The sequence below is a fragment of the Sus scrofa genome, chromosome 13 (genome assembly GCF_054392235.1).
Source record: "Sus scrofa isolate SSC_HxYL_T2T_F1_AM1 chromosome 13, Sscrofa_HxYL_maternal_Yorkshire_Landrace_v2.0, whole genome shotgun sequence".
NCBI lineage: Eukaryota > Metazoa > Chordata > Mammalia > Artiodactyla > Suidae > Sus > Sus scrofa.
Window position 1 is genome coordinate 139310582 of NC_139395.1, and position 19493 is coordinate 139330074.

Genomic DNA, 19493 nt, shown 5'->3' on the forward strand with positions numbered 1-19493 from the left:
TATGGGAACCTCAAGGCAAATGAAGAGAAATAAATGTTAAGACATAAATGCTTTCCCCTGAAGAGCTTACAATCACATGGGGAAGTCAAGATGAAAGCCTGTGGAAGACATTTAATCCAAGCATGATCACGTGTGGGGCAGTGAACCTGAGCAATGTGACAGGAGGATGGTGAAGAGGTGGGGGACCAACATGGGAAGATAAAGGGAAGCCCAAGTGGGAGTGGAGACTGAAATAGACAGTAGAGGACCTTTTACATTTATTGGGCTAAAACATGCTAAAAGAGGGTTCGAGACCCATTATTCTGAAGATTCTGGAAAGCACCGATTGTATGAGACAAGCCCGGACTCAGCCTCCCCAGTTTTTTACGTGGCTCCCCTTCCCACTACGAACCATGTGGACCTACAGCGATAGGAGACCCACCAGATGACAGCCTTCTGCTGATTTTTTTCCTTTTTTTTTGTTGTTTTGCTTTTTAGGGCCACACCCGCGGCAGATGGAAGTTCCCAGACTAGGGGTCGAATCGGAGCTGCAGCTGGTGGCCTACACGACAGCCACAGCGATGCAGGAACCAAGCTGCTTCTGCAACCTACACCACAGCTCACAGCAATTCCAGATCCTTAACCCACTTAGCAAGGCCAGGGAGCAAACCCTCATCTTCATCGGTCCTAGTTGGGTTCGTTAACCACTGAGCCGCTGTCCCTCCGGCAGTTGGACGTGTTGTCCAGAGTCCCCTAAAAGCTCGGACTTTCCCAAAGCACCAGTGCATGAGGAAGGCTAATTTGTAACTTCTCCCTGATCCTCCAACTCCTTTGTCCTGGGTCTTACTTCCCTAGCTCCTCCCACAACAGCGGTGGAAAGTCTAATTTCTAAAGTAAATCCCTTGTACTGTAATCCTCATAGTAGCTCTGCTTCCCTGAGCAAATCTTGACTGACACACAGCCTTTTCCCTCCTATCATTTTTCATTAGACAAACACATTCCTCTGGTTTTGAACGCAGAGCCTAGCCCAGCAAGGCAGCTGCCTTTGAGCATCTCCTAGGAAACGAGTAAAGGCTGTTCGTGCCCTAAGGAGATCAGTTTAGTGGGGAACACAGACATATAAAAATGTAAATTAGCATAAGCAGGTAGCAGTCTGCTTAAGGGGTAGTGAGAGCAGGAAGGAAGAGTCGAGTTTAAGAGGCTGTAAGCAAGCTGAGATGCCTCATGCAGAATCATATTCCCAGGGCCCAGGCATGGCACCTTAAAGAAAACTAGTATTCAATCAACATTTCTTGAACTAAACTGAACTTGTATGTGGCATACAGTTAAGCCCCAAGAATGCGGCATTGAACAAGACAATATTCTTGCCTATTCTTAGCTTACAAACTAGTGCAGTGGTTCACAAACATAAGCATGCACTAGAACCTCCTGGAAGGCTTATCAAAACCGGATGGCTGGGGCCCACTTCCAGACTTCCTCATTCCGTAGATCTGTGATGGGGCCATAGAATTTGAGTTTCTAACAGGTTCCCAAGAGAAGCTGGTGCCACTGGCCCAGGTACCACTCTTTCAGAACCGCTGGTATTACCCCCTTTTCACTTTGCTGATTGGACTTGTGTCTTTACTGGTCATTCAAGTGGAACAAAGGAAATATTTAAAACTCAAGCCAACTGAGAGCTTGTCTTATAACTTGTCAGAGGAAACAAATTGTAAAAGTTTTTTAAAATATAAGTTTTTAAATAGATTTAAAAAAAAAAAAAAAGAACTGCTAATGTAACTGTTGACCCCCAGGCAGGCTACATAATAGAATCACTTGGGCAACTTCAAAAAAATATGACCTTCGCTAGGAACATCAGCTCAGATCTTTTAAATCGCGCTTTAAAAAGCTCTGCAGGTGACTTTAATATGCAAGTCAGTGTTGAAACCCCTGATGTTAATGGCAGCAGTTACCATTTATCACTTCCTTGCTGTTGCCAGACACCATCTAAAGAGCCTATACATATGATCACGTCTGCAAACTCCATTTTACAGGTAAGAAAGCTGAGGCTTGGAGAGGGGAGACAGGCTGGCTAAGATCATACAGGAAGTGCTAGGAGGAAAGGCAGGTTTGAACTAAGGTCTTCCTGATCACAGAGTCCACACTCAGAAGCACCAACAACTGTGCCACGTGGGCGTCATAGAAACCACATACCTGATTTGAATATTGAATGATGAGTGGTTCTCCAGGCAGACAAAATACTGAGCTCCGAATTTTCCAGAAGTGCTAGAGAAGAGGCTGGAACTCAGAGGTATTCTGGGAAGGGTCTCTGGGCTGGGTGGGCGGGGCAGGACAGGATGACAGGGGTGTCCACCCTCCTCCAACAGTCTAGATTCTATGAGGCCATCTAGAACTAATGGACCAAGACAAGAAGGAGAAAGATGTGGGCAGTGACGTTTGCTCAGTTGCCCTGAAAGTGTAATGAGCACATGCCCTTCTCTTGCATTTCTTCTCTGTTTTGAACATCTATTGTCACTAAGTTCTGAAATCTTTTCCACCCCAAAACAACTTTATGCTGGTTCTATGTGCTAGATAAATATTTATGAATAAAATCCAGAGCATATGACAGGAAAACATAGGGCTAAGATGGAAGCTATTCACATTTAAATATTCATCTGAGGGAGTTCCCATTGTGGCGCAGCGGAAATGAATCTGATTAGAAACCATGAGGTTGCAGGTTCCATCCCTGGCCTCGCTTGGTGGGTTAAGAATCCGGCATTGCCCTGAGCTGTGGTGTGGGTCACAGACACGGCTTGGATCTGGTATTGCTGTAGCTGTGGTGTAGGCCAGCAGCTGTAGCTCTGATTAGACCCCTAGCCTGAGAACCTCCATATGCCATAGGTGCAGCCCTAAAAAAGCAAAATAAATAAATATTCATCTAAATGTTGAAATTCACGATTTTTTTACTGGTTTGGTTCAGTAACTGCTGAGCCATGTTGGGAATGCCTATAACTCATTTTTTACTCAACATATATCATCACTTTTATGCTCATAGATTTGACTTTCATAAATTCATTTATAAGCATAATAAATATGTGAATAACTTTTAATAATGATACACTGCTGAAAAACTGTAGTGGGTAAGAAAATTCAGTGAGTATGGTATTTGCTGTTGCTGTCACTTCCTGTGGCTGATATTACAAGGAGTGGGTCCATAAAATAGGTGGAGGCCCATCTGTGAATCGCTGACTCACTGTAGTCCTTACTTTCCGTATAAGTGTCTCTCATTTGAGAAGTGATTCAGCTTAATCTCATTCAGGTAGTGAGGATTGTTTGAGTCTGGCCCCAGTAAGAAGCACGTTTTCCCTCACTGCCTATAAAAGGAGAAACGGAATGCATGGCTCTTAAGAAGTTCTCATCTTTCCCAGGAGTATCTTCCCTCCTTTTTGGGGAACTTCTGCCCCCTAGAGGATAAATGTAGAGGTGGCGGTCTTTTTAGGAAATACAAGGCCACCAGGAGAAAAGTGCTTTCTCTTAATGAATTCCTTTCCATCCTTTCTTGCCCTTGTTCTTAGAGGGCTGCTGTTATCATTTCAGTTGGCCTAAGAGTTTGCTTATTCCTTTTTATATCTGGCTCTGGCTATTTTTTTCCATGTGAAAGTCCACACGTACCCAGGAGGAAGTAGTACCTCAAAGGAGACTCTAGCCTTTCTGAAGCCTTTGGCAGTACAAGCCTTCAGTTCTGAAGGACCAATGTAGATATGCCATAAAAGACAGAGGACACGAGCATTCCTTGGTAGAAGCCTTTGCACTATATAGGATGACTCACCCAAGGAGGAAATTAGAAAATAAAGCCCAGTAAAATGATAATTGGTGAGATTTTATGAGGCTAGGGGAAAAGATCATTAAGTGTCTCCAAAAATGTGAGTCATTAACCTTCATGGTAATGGAAAAATTCTCCAGGCTGTGAAGAAAGGTAAGTGCCAGTAAAATTACACTCTGTGGCTTATAGGATGGCATCGAGTAGGTGACTGACAGGTTTTTTTTTTTTTTTCCTTCTTCTTTTTTGGCCTCTAACAGCCTGGATCCAAGCCACAGTTGCGACCTACCCAGATCATTTAGCCCACTATCCTGGGGTGGGAATTGAACCTATGTCCCATCTCTGCAGAGACACAGCTGATGATCTTGCTCTGCAGCAGGAATGCCTGTCTCTAGAAAATTGAGACCTAAAAGGTTTTTTGTGGGTTTTTTTTCCAGAAAAGGTGACTTCAAGTGGAAAATTTTTATTTGTTTGTTTTTGTCTTTTGTCCTTTTAGAGCTGAACCTGCAGCATATGGCGGTTCCCAGGCTAGGGGTCTAATCGGAGCTGTAGCTGTCAGCCTACGCCACAGCAACATCAGATCTGAGCCGCGTCTGCAAACTATGCCACATCTCATGGCAACGCCTGATCCCTAACCTATTGAACAAGGCCAGGGATCAAACCCGCAACCTCATGGTTCCTAGTAGGATTCGTTTCCACTGAACCACAACAGGAACTCCTCAAATGGAAAAGTTTAAACTTAGGTGAGAATTAAAACTCTGACCAAAGTAAAATTCAAATCATATAAATTATTGTATAAAGATAACTACATTATTCATAAAAATTTAAAGAATATTTCAGAGTTCCCTTTGTGGTACAGCAGAAATGAATCTGATTAGTATCCATGAGGAGACGGGTTGATTCCTGGCCTTGCTCAATGGGTCAGGGATCCAGCATTGTTGTGAGCTGTGGTGTAGGCTGGCAGCTGCAGCTCTGATTCAACTCCTAGCCTAGGAATTTCTGTATCCCTCGGGTGTAGTGCTAAAAAGGAAAAATAAAATAAGATAGGCGTTCCCATTATAGCTCAGAGGTTAATGAACCTGACTAGTATCCATGAGGACACAGGTTAGATCCCTGGCATTGCTCAGTGGGTTAAGGATCCAGCACTGCTGTGAGCTGTAGATAGCAGACGCTGCTTGGATCTCATGTTGCTGTGGCTTTGGCATAGGCTGACTGCTACAGCTCCGATGGAACCCCTAGCCTGGAAATCTCCATTTGCCATGGGTACAGCCCATAAAAGACAAAAAATAAAATAAAATAAATAAAATAAAGAGTATTTCAGCTGTTTTTTTAATATAAGCACTCTCAAAAACATTTTTATTTTATTTATTTTTTTGTCTTTTTGCCTTTCCTAGGGCCGCTTCCTGTGGCATATGGAGGTTCCCAGGCTAAGGGTCTAATCGGAGCTGTAGCCACAGGCCTATGCCAGAGCCACAGCAATGAGGGATCCGAGCCGCGTCTGCAACCTACACCTCAGCTCATGGCAGTGCTGGATCCTTAACCCACTGAGCGAGGCCAGGGATCAAACCCACAACCTCATGGTTCCTAGTCGGATTCGTTAACCATTGCGCCATGATGGGAACTCCTCAAAAACATTTTTAGATGAGAAATTTTAACTTTCATTGAATGGCCTGTCATCCTTCTTATTTATAAGATAAAAAAAGAGAGACAGGAAAAGTGACAAGGCAACCATGAGTAATTATAAAAAGAGAAAGAAAAAACATATGCAGAAGACCCTTTTCATTTGTAAGATTAATTATAAAAACACAGCTTCCAACTGAAAAGAACTGTTAAAAATTAAAATTGATTTTTTTTTTTTCTTTTTTGCCATTTCTTGGGCCGCTCCCTCGGCATATGGAGATTCCCAGGCTAGGGGTCAAATCGGAGCTATAGCTGCTGGCCTACGTCAGAGCCACAGCAATGTGGGATCCTAGCCACATCTGTGACCTACGCCATAGCTCACAGCAATGCTGGATCCTTAACCCACTGAGTGAGGCCAGGGATCGAACCCGCAACTTCATGGTTCCTAGTCCGATTCGCTAACCACTGAGCCACGACGGGAACTCCTGATTATCCTTTTAACAAAAATATATATAGTTTTCATATTACTTGTAAAATACATGAATAAAAGGTAAAATGTAAGCCAAATATATGTGACACTTCTAACTTTAATAAGTTGTTTTTTATTTCCTGGATGTGAAACATAGCTATAGGAGTTTCTGTTGTGACACAGTTGGTTAATGATGGTGCTTGTCTCTGTGGCATGTTTGATCCCTTGCCCAACACAATAGGTTAAGGATCTGGCATTGCTGCAACTCTAGTATAGGTCACAGATGCAGTCTAGCATTCAATCCCTGGTCCAGGAACTTCCACATGCTGTGGGTGAGGCAGAAAAAGGAAAAAAAAAAGAAAAAAGAAAGATAGCTATATATCTTCTCCTGGTTTTGCCATGTGAGAAATAAAAATGCAAACATAGCATTTTATTTCACAAGAGAAATTCACAGCTTTCCAAACACTAAGTTAAAAGAAATTTCCAGAGTTCCTGTTGTGGCTCAGTAGTAACAAAACTGACTAGTATCCACTGAGGATTCAGGTTTGATCCCTGGCCTCGTTCAGTGGGCTAAGTATCTGGCATTGCCATGAGCTCTGGTATGGGTCGAAGACACTGCTCAGATCTGGCATTGCTGTGGCTGTGGTGTAGACTGGCAGCTGCAGCTTCTATTAGACCCCTAGCCTGGGAACCTCCATATGCCACAGATGCAGCCCTAAAAAAAAAATCAAATGAAGGTTCCAAAATTAGACAAATTAACCTTATAAACTATTATTGCTTAAATTATATAAACGTGAATATGGGCATACAGCTGGACTGAGTTTTTATTTGAATGACTAGTGTCATTAGAAACTGGTTTTTTTTTTTTTTTTTTTTTTGGTCTTTTTAGGGCCACACCTGCAGCATGTGGAGGTTCCCAGGCTAAGGGTCAAACTGGAGCTACAGCTGCCGGCCTACACCACAGCCACAGCAAAGTGGGATCCGAGCCAGGTCTACAACCTACACCACAGCTCACGGCAATGTTGGATCCTTAATTCATTGAGTAAAACCAGGGGTGGAACCTGCATCTTCATGGATGCTAGTCAGGTTCAATAACCACTGAGCCACGACGGGAACTCCAGAAACTGGTCTTGAGGATTTCCCACTGTGGTGCAGTGGGTTAAGGATCTGGCATTGCCCCAGCTGTGGTGTAGGTCGCAGCCACAGCTTGGATTCAATATCAGGGTCAGGAACGTCCATATACCATGGGTGTAGATGAAAAAGAAAAAAAGAAACTGGTCTTGAAAACCTCAGACAATATTGCAATTTATGAGAACCCTGTAGAGTTTCTCTACTACCCTTTATGTATAAACTTATAAGATGTGAGCTCTGATAAAAGTTTAAAATCAGTATTATATTGACTTTTAATGCCAACTTAATATATTTTTCTAAAATCTTAAATTCTCTTTGAAAACTTAGACAAGTAGTGTATTGAGATACTTTTACTAAGAATCAATGTTTAGCTGGGGACTTTAAAAAAAATACTAAAATTCAGAGTGCCAAGAACTGTGAAGAATCTAAGATGTTACTCTAATTTCAGCTAACAAATTAGCCTTCCACAGTTTCATGGATGCTGGCAGAAGACACAGGACACTTGGGTCAGAGATAATGTCTCTCCCAGCAATCTCAGCATCTCACCAGTCCCCTAAGTTCCAGTCCCCTCAGAGTGACATAAAGAGGGTCAGATGACACCTGCACTGCACAAACAGTGGATTGCATTATGGGAGAGGAACCCTAAGTTCAAAGAATGTACATATTTTATAATGAGCAGTAAGCCCACCTGACTTTTGTGCCGGAGACATTATCTTCATTATAATGGATAGTAAACAAAAATCCTTTGCTCTGGAGGGAGGCATAGTCTCTATCTCCTAGTTGTTCACTGTACAAACATCTTTGAAAGATTGTCCAGAACAAAGTTAGTCATTGCTTCTGCTCCTGAGATGTGCAGGATCATAAGAAACCCATGGAGAATGGTTGCCTAACACAGAGAGAAATGAAAAATAAAATACGTAGTTCCTACTCAGCACCTATTATGGTTTCATGTATGTATTCTTTTTTCTTTCTTTCTTTTTTGGTCTTTTGTCGTTTTAGGGCCTCACCCATGGCATATGGATATTCCCCAGGCTAGAGGCCAAATTGGGGCTATAGCTGCTAGCCACAGCCACAGCAACACAGGATCCGAGCCACATCGGTGACCTACACCACAGCTCACCACAATGCCAGCTCCTTAACCCACTGAGCAAGACCAGGGATTGAACCCTGTCTTCATGGATACTAATGAAGTTCATTAACCACTGAGACATGACGGGAACTCCTCATATGTATTCTGATTTATGCATGAACACTTTTTTCTTCCAAATACCCAAGATTTAAAAGGATATAAACCATATAAACATCAAGTGACGATATACCTGATGAAGTTGTTCTAAGAGCTAGAGTTTTAAAGCTTTAAGATTGTCATTTAAACTTATGTGACTATGTAACTGTGAGTGCATCTAGACATATCAAGGTTATATTAGAGTTAATAACTTTAAAAACTACAACTATCAGGGAGTTCCTGTTGTGGCTTAGCAGAAATGGATCTGACTAGTAACCACGAGGACACAGTTTCGATCCCTGGCCTCGCTCAGTGGGTTAATGATCTGGCGTTGCTGTGGCTGTGGTATAGTCTAGTGGCTATGCTCCAATTCGACCCATAGCCTGGGAACTTCCAAATGCTGTGGGTTCAGCCCTAAAACACACACACAAACACACACATAAATTATTGGAGTGTAGTTGATTTACACTGTCGTATTAGTTTCATGTGTATAGCAAAGTGATTCAGTTACACATATCCATATATCCATTCTTCTTCAGATTCTTTTCCCATGTAAGTTATTAGAGAATATTGAGTTTCCTATGTTATACAGCAGGTCCTTTTGGGGTATCTATTTTTAAAATAGTACCCTAAAAAGACCAAAAAAAAAAGGGGGGGGTTACTGTTGTGGCTCATCGGTAACAAACCTGACTAGTATCCATGAGGACAAAGGTTCAATCCCTGACCTCGCTCAGTGGGTTAGGGATCTGGTGTTGCTGTGGTGTAGGCTGGCAGCTATAGCTCAGATTCGACCCCTAGCCTGGGAACTTCCATATGCCATGGGTGCAACCCTAAAAAAGACAAAAAATAAAGTAAAATAAATAGCGTGTATATGAAATATTAATCTTAAAGTTACAATGCTAGTGTCTGGAGAAACAGACCACTTTTCTCAAAGGTTGATTATATCCTCCTACTTTAAGGAGGTCTGGTTAATGTATCAACCAGACGCACTCTGCATGTTGGGAAAGGCCCACTGCAAAGCAGAGCAGTTGTTTGTTTGTTTTTTTTTTTCTTTCCATCTTAGATTGCCTTGCCATAGAGAAGTTGATGTTTTTCCTACCATTCTAATCCAGTTTGGTATCTTACTGGTTGTCATTCTTAGTAAGTTACTGATGTGGTAGTAATATTTAAATTATTGTCTCTTTTTTTTCCTGAAAGATATGAACGCTTGAAAATTTTCTTTATTAAGCTAGAAAAGGACTTTTGGCCCTTCTCCTGCATTTACGGTGATTAAAAAGAAGGAAGGGCAGGAGAAAAAGGTGAGGACAAGAGAGTGGAGAGAAGGGGAGACTGGAGAGGTGGTGCTCCGTTCATTCCAACACCCGTCCCCCTTCCAGGTTACTCTCTCATAGTGTCTGGTTTTGTTCTTAGGGATTCCATTATTCATTGTCCTGGTCATTCCAAATGTCCTATTCCATGTTCTCTTTTAGATAGTCTTTCTAGTACCTGATGTTCATGGCCCCTGAGTCCTGGAGCTTGTTGTAAGTGCTGGCTCTCAACATGGTGAGTAGTTTCCATGTGTGTTCTCATTGTGATAAAAAACATATGATCTGTAGCAGGGCTTGGTTTTCCCTGAGAGAACCCACTGTGCCCTGGGTGAACAAGAGTCCTGGCAGATCCATTCTCTGTTGACTTCTGCCAAGAAAGTCTTGGGATGTCACTGAGCTTGGGCACATTTTTATGGTAAGATCTCAACTTGGGCCTTAGAGGACTTCAATGGTAAAATAAATTCAAACTCCAAACTTTTTTAAGAACTGGACTCTAGGTGTTCCCACTGTGGTACAGTAGGTTAAGAACCTGACTAATATCCATGATCATGTGGATTCCATCCCTGGCCTCACTCAGTGGGTTAAGGATCCAATGTTGCTACAAGCCACAGTATAGGTCGAAGATGTGGCTCTGATGTGGTGTTGCTGTGGCTGTGGCATAGACTAGCAGCTGCAGCTCCAAGTCAGCTCATAGCCTGGGAACTTCCATATGCCCTACGGCCCTAAAAAAATTCCATATGGCCCTAAAAAAAAAAAAAAAAGAAAGAAAGAAAAAGAAAAAGAATCCAACTGAAGTGGCTCTTGGGTCGCTGTGAAGTCACAGGTTCAATCCCCATCCCGGTGCAGTGGGTTAAAAGATCTGGCATTGCCACAACTGTGGCATGGTCACAGATGTGCCTCGGATTTGATACCTGGCCCAGAAACTTTCATATGCCTCAGATGCAACCATTAAAAAAAAGAAGAAAGAACTGGACTCTCTGTCAGAATCCTGCATTATCAGCTCTAATCTTAAAAAGCTAAAAACCGGAGTTCCTGTCATGGCGCAGCGGTTAACGAATCTGACTAGGAACCATGAGGTTGTGGGTTCAATCCCTGGCCTTGCTCAGTGGGTTAAGGATCCAGTGTTGCCGTGAGCTGTGGTGTAGGTTGCAGACGCGGCTTGGATCCTGTGTTGCTCTGGCTCTGGCGTAGGCTGGCAGCTACAGATCCGATTAGACCCCTAGCCTGGGAACCTCCATAATATGCCATGGGAGCAGCCCAAGAAATGGCAAAAAGACCAAAAAAAAAAAAAAGCTAAAAACCATCAACAACAAATAACTACTGAGCAATATAATATAACAAGGTGCTAAGTCCTTACAGGCATCAAGAAAAGGAAATAGGGTGTTTCCTTCATGGCTCAGTGGAAAAGAATCTGACTAGTATCCATGAATATACAGATTCAATCCCTGGCCTGGCTCAGTGGGTTAATGATCTGGCGTTGCGGTGAGTTGTGGTGTAGGTCGCAGACACAGCTGGGATCCTGCGTTGCTGTGGTGTAGGCCAGCAGCTACAGCTCTGATTTGACCCCTGTCTTGGGGAAGCTCCATATGCCTTGAGTGTGGCCCTAAAAAGATGAAAAAAAAAAAAAAAAAGAAAGAAAGAAAAGGAAATAGGCACAATTATCACTTTGGATCCGGTTGAGAAAGTAGAATAAGCACAAGAAAACAGCTCAAGGAAACGATTCTCAATTACCTGGTCAAAGATGAGAAGACTTGATGTTTGACAGTACTCGGTGGGAAAACACATGTTCTTCTGTTGGTGGAAGTTTAAATCAGTGTGGCATTTTTTGAGGATGATTCATCAATATGAAGAATTGAAATGCACATGTCCTTTGACCCAACAATTCCAGTTAGGAATTTTACCCTGTGTGTGTAACAGCACAAGAGCCCAGAATTCTACCCCCCTTGCCACCTCTTCCCTACCCCACCCCCCTCAAAGAACATTCCTTTTCTCATTTTTTTTTTTTTTAGGGGCCCAACCCACAGCATATGGAGGTTCCCAGGTGAGGGGTCAGATTGGAGCTATAGCTGCTGACTTACACCACAGCAATGCAGGATCCAAGCCATGTCTGCAACCTATACCACAGCTCACGGTAACACTGGATCCTTAACCCACTGAGCGTGGCCAGGGATCGAACCCTCATCTTCATGGATGCTAGTCAGATTTGCTTCCACTGAGCTACTTGTCTCATTATTTTAATAGACAACTTAAATGTCTGCCAAAAGGAGATTTCTTAATAAATTGTATGCTATGCGTATTGCTTAGCCATTTAAAACAAAGAGATTCACTTCCATATCTGGGAAGACAGACACACTTCTCCCTATTTATCCTGCTAAGTACAACTAAAAACCTGCACATTATAGATAAAGCAGACACAAAGAGGAGTTCCCTTGTGGCAAAAGAGGTTAAGGATCCGGCACTGCCACTGCACCAACTTGGGTCATTGCTGTGGCATGGGTTCCATACTTGGAAATTCCATGCTCTAGGGGTATAACGCAAACCCAAGAACACTAAGAGGTGGAAAAAGAAGGCAGATTGACAAGGAACCTTAAGATGGCCATAGTGGTGAGTTCCCTGGGTTTTCCTCTTTTTTTTTTTTTTTTTTTTTGTCTTTTTGTCTTTGTCCAGGGCCACACCCTCGGCATATTGAGGTTCCCAGGCTAGGGGTCTAATCGGAGCTGTAGCCGCCAGCCTATGCCAGAGCCACAGCAACACGGAATGTGAGCTTCGTCTACAACCTACACCACAGACAGCAACACCAGATCCTTAACCCACTGAGTGAGGCCAGGGATCGAACCCGCATCCTCATGGTTCCTAGTCAGATTCGTAACCACTGAGCCACGACAAGAACTCTGGGTTTTCCTCTTAAGTCATATACCCACATTGGAACAGAAGTCAGCAACCCAGAAAAGCTAACAGGCACAGGCCAAAAAAAAAAAAAAAGGGCCAACAAAAATCTGCTCTCTTTCCAGAGGCCCAAGAAAAGGGGCATCTTAGGAAGACAGAAAACCTTCAGACAACCATCACTATTCCAGCCAAATACTGCAGAAACACACCATGGTCCTCCCCACAGTCACACCAGTAAAGCCGAATGGGGAGCCTATGATTCCAACCCCATAAGGCTGTAACTGGTTCCTGACATCGCCACCACCACCATCACCCCGTGGTCTCCCGTGGCACCTGACCCGCATACCCACCAGGCAGTAACCAAGGCATTCTCTCCTCTCCCACTGGAGTGTGTCTAAGGAGGCCTCGTGGCAGTTCAGGACATCAGGACTTTCACCATCATGCAGTAGCAGTGAGGCTGCCCATGGCTGTGTCAGTGGAGAGCACATGTGGAGCTGGAACCCCCACCCCTGCCCAGCAGTAACAATGGGTACCCCCCTCCAGCATCCACTGAGGCCAGTGGGGAGCCTGGATTTTCATCTCCTGGCAGTAGGGAGGTGGTGCCAAGGCAGTGTCAGAGAAAGCCAGCTAAAACAGAAGTTTTTTTGTTTTTGCCTTTTTAGGACAGCACGGGGTGGGCGGGGGGGCATGTGGAAATTCCCAGGCTACGGGTTCCCATCGTGGTGCAGGGGAAACTAATCCAACAAGTATCCATGAGGTTGCAAGTTCGTTCCCTGGTCTTGCTCAGTGGGTTAAGGATCCAGCGTTGTCGTGAGCTATGGAGTAGGTCACAGACGTGGCTTGGATCTGGCATGGCTGTGGCTGTGGCATAGGCTGGCAGCTCTAGCTCCTATTAGACCCCTAGCCTGGGAATTTCCACGTGCTGTGAGTGCAGCCCTAAAAAGCAAAAGAAAAAGAAAGATAGAAATTCCCAGTATAGGGGGATCCAATCCTCTGCCTACACCACAGCCATAGCAACTGCCAGACCCTGGCCATATCTGCAAACTACACCACAGCTCACGGCAACACTGGATCCTTAACCCACTGAGCAAGGCCAGGGATTGAACCTGTGTCTTCATAGATGCTAGTTGGGTTCATTACCGCTGAGCCATGATGGGACTTCCTAAAAAAAAGATTTAAATCAGATCTAATAGGCATGTGAAAAAATACCTGACATCACTAATATCAGACAGAGAAAAGCAATCAAAACCATGAGATAGCACTTCACAACCACTAGGATGGCTTATATATATAAAAAAATAGGAGTTCCCATCATGGCTCAGTGGTTAACGAATCTGACTAGGAACCATGAGGACAAGGGTTCGATCCCTGGTGTTGCTCTGTGTGTTAAGGATCCGGCGTTGTCGTGAGCTGTGGTGTAGGTCACAGATGTGGCTCGGATCCCACGTTGCTGTGACTGTGGTGTAGGCCAGCGGCTACAGCTCTGATTAGATCCCTAGCCTGGGAACCTCCATATGCCATGGGTGCAGTCCTAGAGAAGACAAAAAGACAAAAAAATAAAAAAATAAAAATAAAAAAATTTGAAAAATAGCACAGAAAATAATAAGTGCTGGTGAGGGTGGGAGGAAATCAAAACCCTTATACGTTGCTGCTGGGAATGTAAAATAGTGCAGCCACTGTGGAAAACAGTATGGTGATTTTTCAAAAATAAACATAGAATTACCATATGATCCACAAGTTCTGCAGTCTGTTCAGACTGCTACAACAAAATACCACAAACTGGGTAGATTGTAATCAATAGAAACTTATTTCTCACAGAGGCCAGAAGTCCAAAGTCAGGGTGCCAATGTGGTCGGGTTCTGGTGAAAAGACTGCCAACTTATCACCATGTCCTCAGATGGTGGAAAAAGCATGCTATTCCTTAGTTTGCTGTTATTTCTTGGTACCACTGGCAAATACTATGCCCATAATTTTAAAAATTATAATTACCATATAATTTTTTTATTTAAAAAAATTTTTTTTTTTTGCTTTTTAGGCCGCACCCATAGCATATGGAGATTCCCAGGCTAGGGGTCCAATTGGAGCTGCAGATGCCGGCCTACGCCACAGCCACAGCAACACAGGATCCAAGCCACATCTGTGACCTCCACCACAGTTCATGGCAACGCTGGATCCTTAACCCAGTGACCGAGGCCAGGGATTGAACCCTCCACCCTCATGGATACTAGTCGGATTCTTTAACCGCTGAACCACTGAGCCACAACGGGAGCTCCTTTTTGTGTTTTTTTTTTTTTTTTTAATTTCCATACAATATGGACTGAACTGTATTCCCTCCAGATTCTTGTTGAAGTCCCAGCCACGCCCCCACCCTGCAGTGTGACGACTCTATTTGGAGATAGGGCTTACAGAGAGGTACTTAGGTTGAATGAGGTTATAAAGGTGGGGTTTGAATTGAATAGAACTGATATCCTTAGAGGAAGAGGATAGAACTGATATCCTTAGAGGAAGAGGAGGTGACCCTAGGGGTGTGCAAAGCACAGAGGAAAGGCCATGTGAGGACTCAGCAAGAAGACATCTGTCTGCAAGGAGAGAGTTCTCAGGAGAATCCAAACTTGGAGATACTTTGACCTTGGATTTATAGCCTCTTAAACTGTGAGACAAGAAATTTCTGTTGTTTAAGCCGACCAGCCTGTGGTATTCTACCATGGCAGCTCTAGCAGACTAATGGAAGTCATTCTTCAGGTTCAGTTAAATCTAACCATGTCTTGCTTAAAATGAATGTTATGTTAGACTATGATGGTTTTTTCATTGTAGGAATGTTTCCTCTATCAAATGACCAATGATAGGTTTATTTCAAAATAATTTATGGGAGTTCCCATTGCGGCTCAGTGGTTAACGAATCTGACTAGGAACAATGAGGTTGTGGGCCTTCCTCAGTAGGTCAAGGATCTGGCGTTGCCTTGAGCTGTGGTGTAGGTTGCAGACAAGTCTCAGATCCCACGTTGCTGTGGCTCTGGCGTAGGCTGGTGGCTACAGCTCCAATTGGACCCCTAGCCTGGGAACCTCCATGTGCCGTGGGAGTGGCCCTAGAAATGGCAAAAAGACAAAAAAAATTAAAATAAATAAATAAATAAAAATAATTTATGGATGGAGTTCCTGTCGTGGTGCAGTGGTTAATGAATCTGACTAGGAACCATGAGGTTGCAGGTTCGATCCCTGGCCTTGCTCAGTGGGTTAAGGATCCAGTGTTGCTGTGGTATAGGTCGCAGATGAGGCTTGGATCCTGCGTTGCTGTGGCTCTGGCGTAGGCTGATGGCTACAGCTCCGATTAGACCCCTGGCCTGGGAATCTCCATATGCCGTGGGAGCAGCACTAGAAAAGACAAAAAAAAAAAAAAGATAATTTATGGAAGTTCCTGCTATGGTGCAGTGGGTTGAAGCTTGGGTCACTGTGGAGGTGCAGATTCGATCCCTGGCCCAGCACAGAGAGGTAAGGGATCCAGCATTGCCACATCTGTGGCACAGGTCACAGCTGCAGCTCAGATTCAATCCCTGGCCTGGGGAACTTCCATATGCCTTGGGCGTGGTCGTTAAATATATAAATAAATAAATAAATAAATATTTTTAAAAATAAGAACTGAGAAAAGGGAGTTACCATCATGGGTAACAAACCAGTGGGTTTGATCCTTGGCCTTGCTTAGCGGGTTAAGGATCCAGCATTGCTGTGAGCTGTGATGTAGGTCACAGACGTGGCTCGCATCCCAGTGTGGCTGTGGCTGTGGTACAGGCCGGCAGCTGCAGCTCCAGTATGACCCCTAGCCTGGAAACTTCCATATACCATGGGTGTGGCCCTAAAAAACAAAAAAAATAAAAACAAACAAAAAAAGGGAACTAAGAAAAGACTGTAATTATTAGCAGTGCTCCAGAAAATCTTCTAAGAAGTTGTGAATTTTAACCCCAAAATGGCAAAATGATTTTCCTGCTTCTTTTACTTTTAGGTCAAAAAAACCAATAAGGAAAAGATTTTTTTCACTGCTGGCAGTAACTCCTTACACATATAATAAACACTTAAATATTTTTGAATAAATCATTGAATAATCAGAAGAATAAACAGAATTACAAAGATGAAGGTATGGGAGTTCCTGTTGTGGCTCAGCAGTAAGGAACCTGACTAGTATCTATGTGGATGCATGTTCCATCCCTGGCCTTGCTCAGTGAGTTAAGGATCTGGCATTGTCATCTGTGGTGTAGGTCACAGATGCGGCTCTGATCCTGTGTTGCTGTGTCTGTGGTGTAGGCGGACAGCTGCAGCTCCGATTTGACCCTTAGCCCGGGAACTTTCAGATGCTGAGGGTGTGACCCTAAAAGAAGAAGAAAAAAAACAACCACAACAAAAACTTTAAGGGAGTTCCCGTTGTGGCATAGCAGAATCCAATCTAACTAGCATCCATGAGGATGTGGGTTTGATCCCTGGCCTCTATCTGTGGGTCAGCTCTCGCATTGCCATGAGCTGTGGTCTAGGTTGCAGATGAAGCTTGGATCCCGCTTTGCTGTGGCTGTGGCATAGGCCAGCATTTGTAGCTCCAATTCAACCCCTAGCCTGGAAACTTCCATATGCTGTGGGTGTGGCCCTAAAAAGCAAAAACAAAACAAAAAACAAAAACTATCTAAACCAACTCAAAACCTGGTTCCTGGACAAGGTACTGTTGTAGTAAAGTCAAACTCAAAGTTGGCAAACTCCCTCCAGAAAGCAAGGACATGCTTGGGGTGGTTCTCCCTGTCCTGAAAGGCAGAAGATCCTTTGGGGCCTATGGTGGGAAGTTTCCTATTTTTCCTGCTCTCTCTGATTTGGGATAAGCTGCTCAATCCATTAGACTCCAGGGTATGGACAATGATAGGACATGTATCAAATGAACTAAATGAAGCCTGGAGGTTAAAAAGTAGAGTTAGAGAGTGCATTTCTATATGAATTTAGATTAATCAGTTCAAAGGCTGTCTGATAAGATAGAAGGATGCATGGGGACAGTGGGAATCACTGAGGGAATAGACTCCGATATACAAATTGAGGCATAGTTGTTAACTTTTCCTTTGGGACACCTATTTTGCATTTTGGGTTGTCTTCTCTCTTTGCAGTGATCCTGGTTCCTAGAGGCAAAAGATCAGTGGACAGATTGAATTGCACAGAGATTGAATGATTTATTTCAAAATGCATGCATTCTGAGTGCATTCCTTGAGAGAACTGTGATGAGAATTCCCCAGGGGCAGTCCCTTAGGCTAACTAGTGTGAATTGAGGTTTCAAGCTTCCTTGGCAACTCTGAATAGTTTGGGGATCTAGGTGGATTCATACACCTTCTAAGGGCATCAGAGGCCCCACCTTTACTCCACCCTGTCCTCCTCCTTTAAATGAGGATCTCTGTCCCTACATATCAAAGTCTTGATCTTTGGTTAAAGGTAGAAGGTTGACATTTAACCTCTGTCCTCTCTGAAAAGCTCTCTAAAATAATGGTTAAGAGTCTTGTTAAAAAGACATACACTCAAGAAAATCAGAAAAGAGACAACAGCCCACAGAGCTTCTTAAATTTAGAAAGCAAATGGGAAAATGATGAGAAAATTAGCAGATGGGAGAAAGCTTGGCCCTAAATTCAGCATGGGGAAAGCTGATAAGCAACCTCATTTATTCTGTAGAACAACTAAAAGACTCAGGAATTGGTATCATCATGTTCCTTTGGATGTGGGGATGTGAGACTAAAACATGAACACTGGTTGAAAATCTGCTAGAAACACAGTTAGAAACTGCCAGAGCAGAGAAGAGCAAACACATTTTTTCACTGGCCACCTCCCGACTCTGCTGAGTTGCACCAGGACACAGGAAGCAGCAGAGTCGTCAGCCCCAAGTTCATGTGCCCGATGCATAAACCGAAATGTCAGAGTTTGGAGCAGAGAAAGGTTTAGTGCGAGGGCCAAGCAAGGCATACAGGCAGCAGCTTGTGCTCCAAAGACCTGAACTCCAGCTTTTTGTCAGCCCTGGATTAGAACCCTGTGCCTGCAAAGGAAACTCAGGAATAAAAAGAGAGAAATAGCAATTGAGGCTGACATCACTAGCAGCTGCCAGGAAGTAAACGAGGAAAAATAAACCCACTCATGACTCCTTCCTCTCCCAGCCCGATGTAATGAGAATAAATGTGAAATTAAATGAGGAAAAAAAAAGAAAAAGCAGACTTCAGGAATTCCTCCTCTACCCCATGTAGTGATGCAACCTTCTCTCCTTTATTCTGGCTAGTCTAGAAGTTTACTCTCCAAAGATACCAAAATAGTAGTTCTCTAGGTTGAAGGCCCTCAAGAAAGTGTACTTGAAATTCGGTGATTAATGTACAAACTGTGGTTTTATCATCTAGTACTATTTCTTGGGGAAGGGCCATGTTCATACTCAAAGGTCTACCTACTACTCATAAAGAGGTTTTGCTATGCCACAGTAATCTACTTTTCTCTTCTACTTGCTGCTACATCTCCAGGCCTGGCCAAGGCCTACCACAGGACAGCCTACTCTGTTCCTGTCTGTTGGCACCAAATCAAGACTTCTGGTAAGGCCATGTTAAATTTGACATCAAGCAAGGATATTGAGTAGGTAGCTGAATATATGAGTCTGGGGACCTGAAGCAGTGGGGCAGGGGTAGGGAGGAGAAGAAAGCAAGTCACAGGGTTGTAAGATCTCAGTTTGGGGGTCGTGGCATATGAATGACATTTAAAATCTCTGGATTGGGAGTTCTCTCTCTTTTTTTTTTTTTTTTTGGTCTTTTTGGGGCCACACCCATGGCATATGGAAGTTCCCAGGCTAAGGGTCAAATTGGAGCTGTAGCCATTGGCCTACATCACAGCCACAGCAACTTGGGATCCAAGCCGCGTCTGCGACCTACACCACAGTTCACAGCAACACCAGATCCTTAACCCACTAAGCAAGGCCAGGGCTCGAACCTGTGTCCTCACAGATACTAGGTAGGTTCATTAACCACTGAGCCACAACAGGAACTCCTAGGAGTTCTCTTGTGGCACAGCTATTTAAGGATCCTGTATTGTCACTGC

General features: G+C 43.7%; 1 non-coding gene across 1 annotated transcript; it reads left to right on the forward strand.

The window, feature by feature from the left end:
• Positions 1 to 1563: 1563 nt before the first annotated feature.
• LOC146397654 (small nucleolar RNA SNORA27) lies at positions 1564 to 1686 on the forward strand. The gene has a single exon (XR_014825395.1). It is a non-coding gene; the product is annotated as a small nucleolar RNA SNORA27 (small nucleolar RNA).
• Positions 1687 to 19493: the final 17807 nt, after the last annotated feature.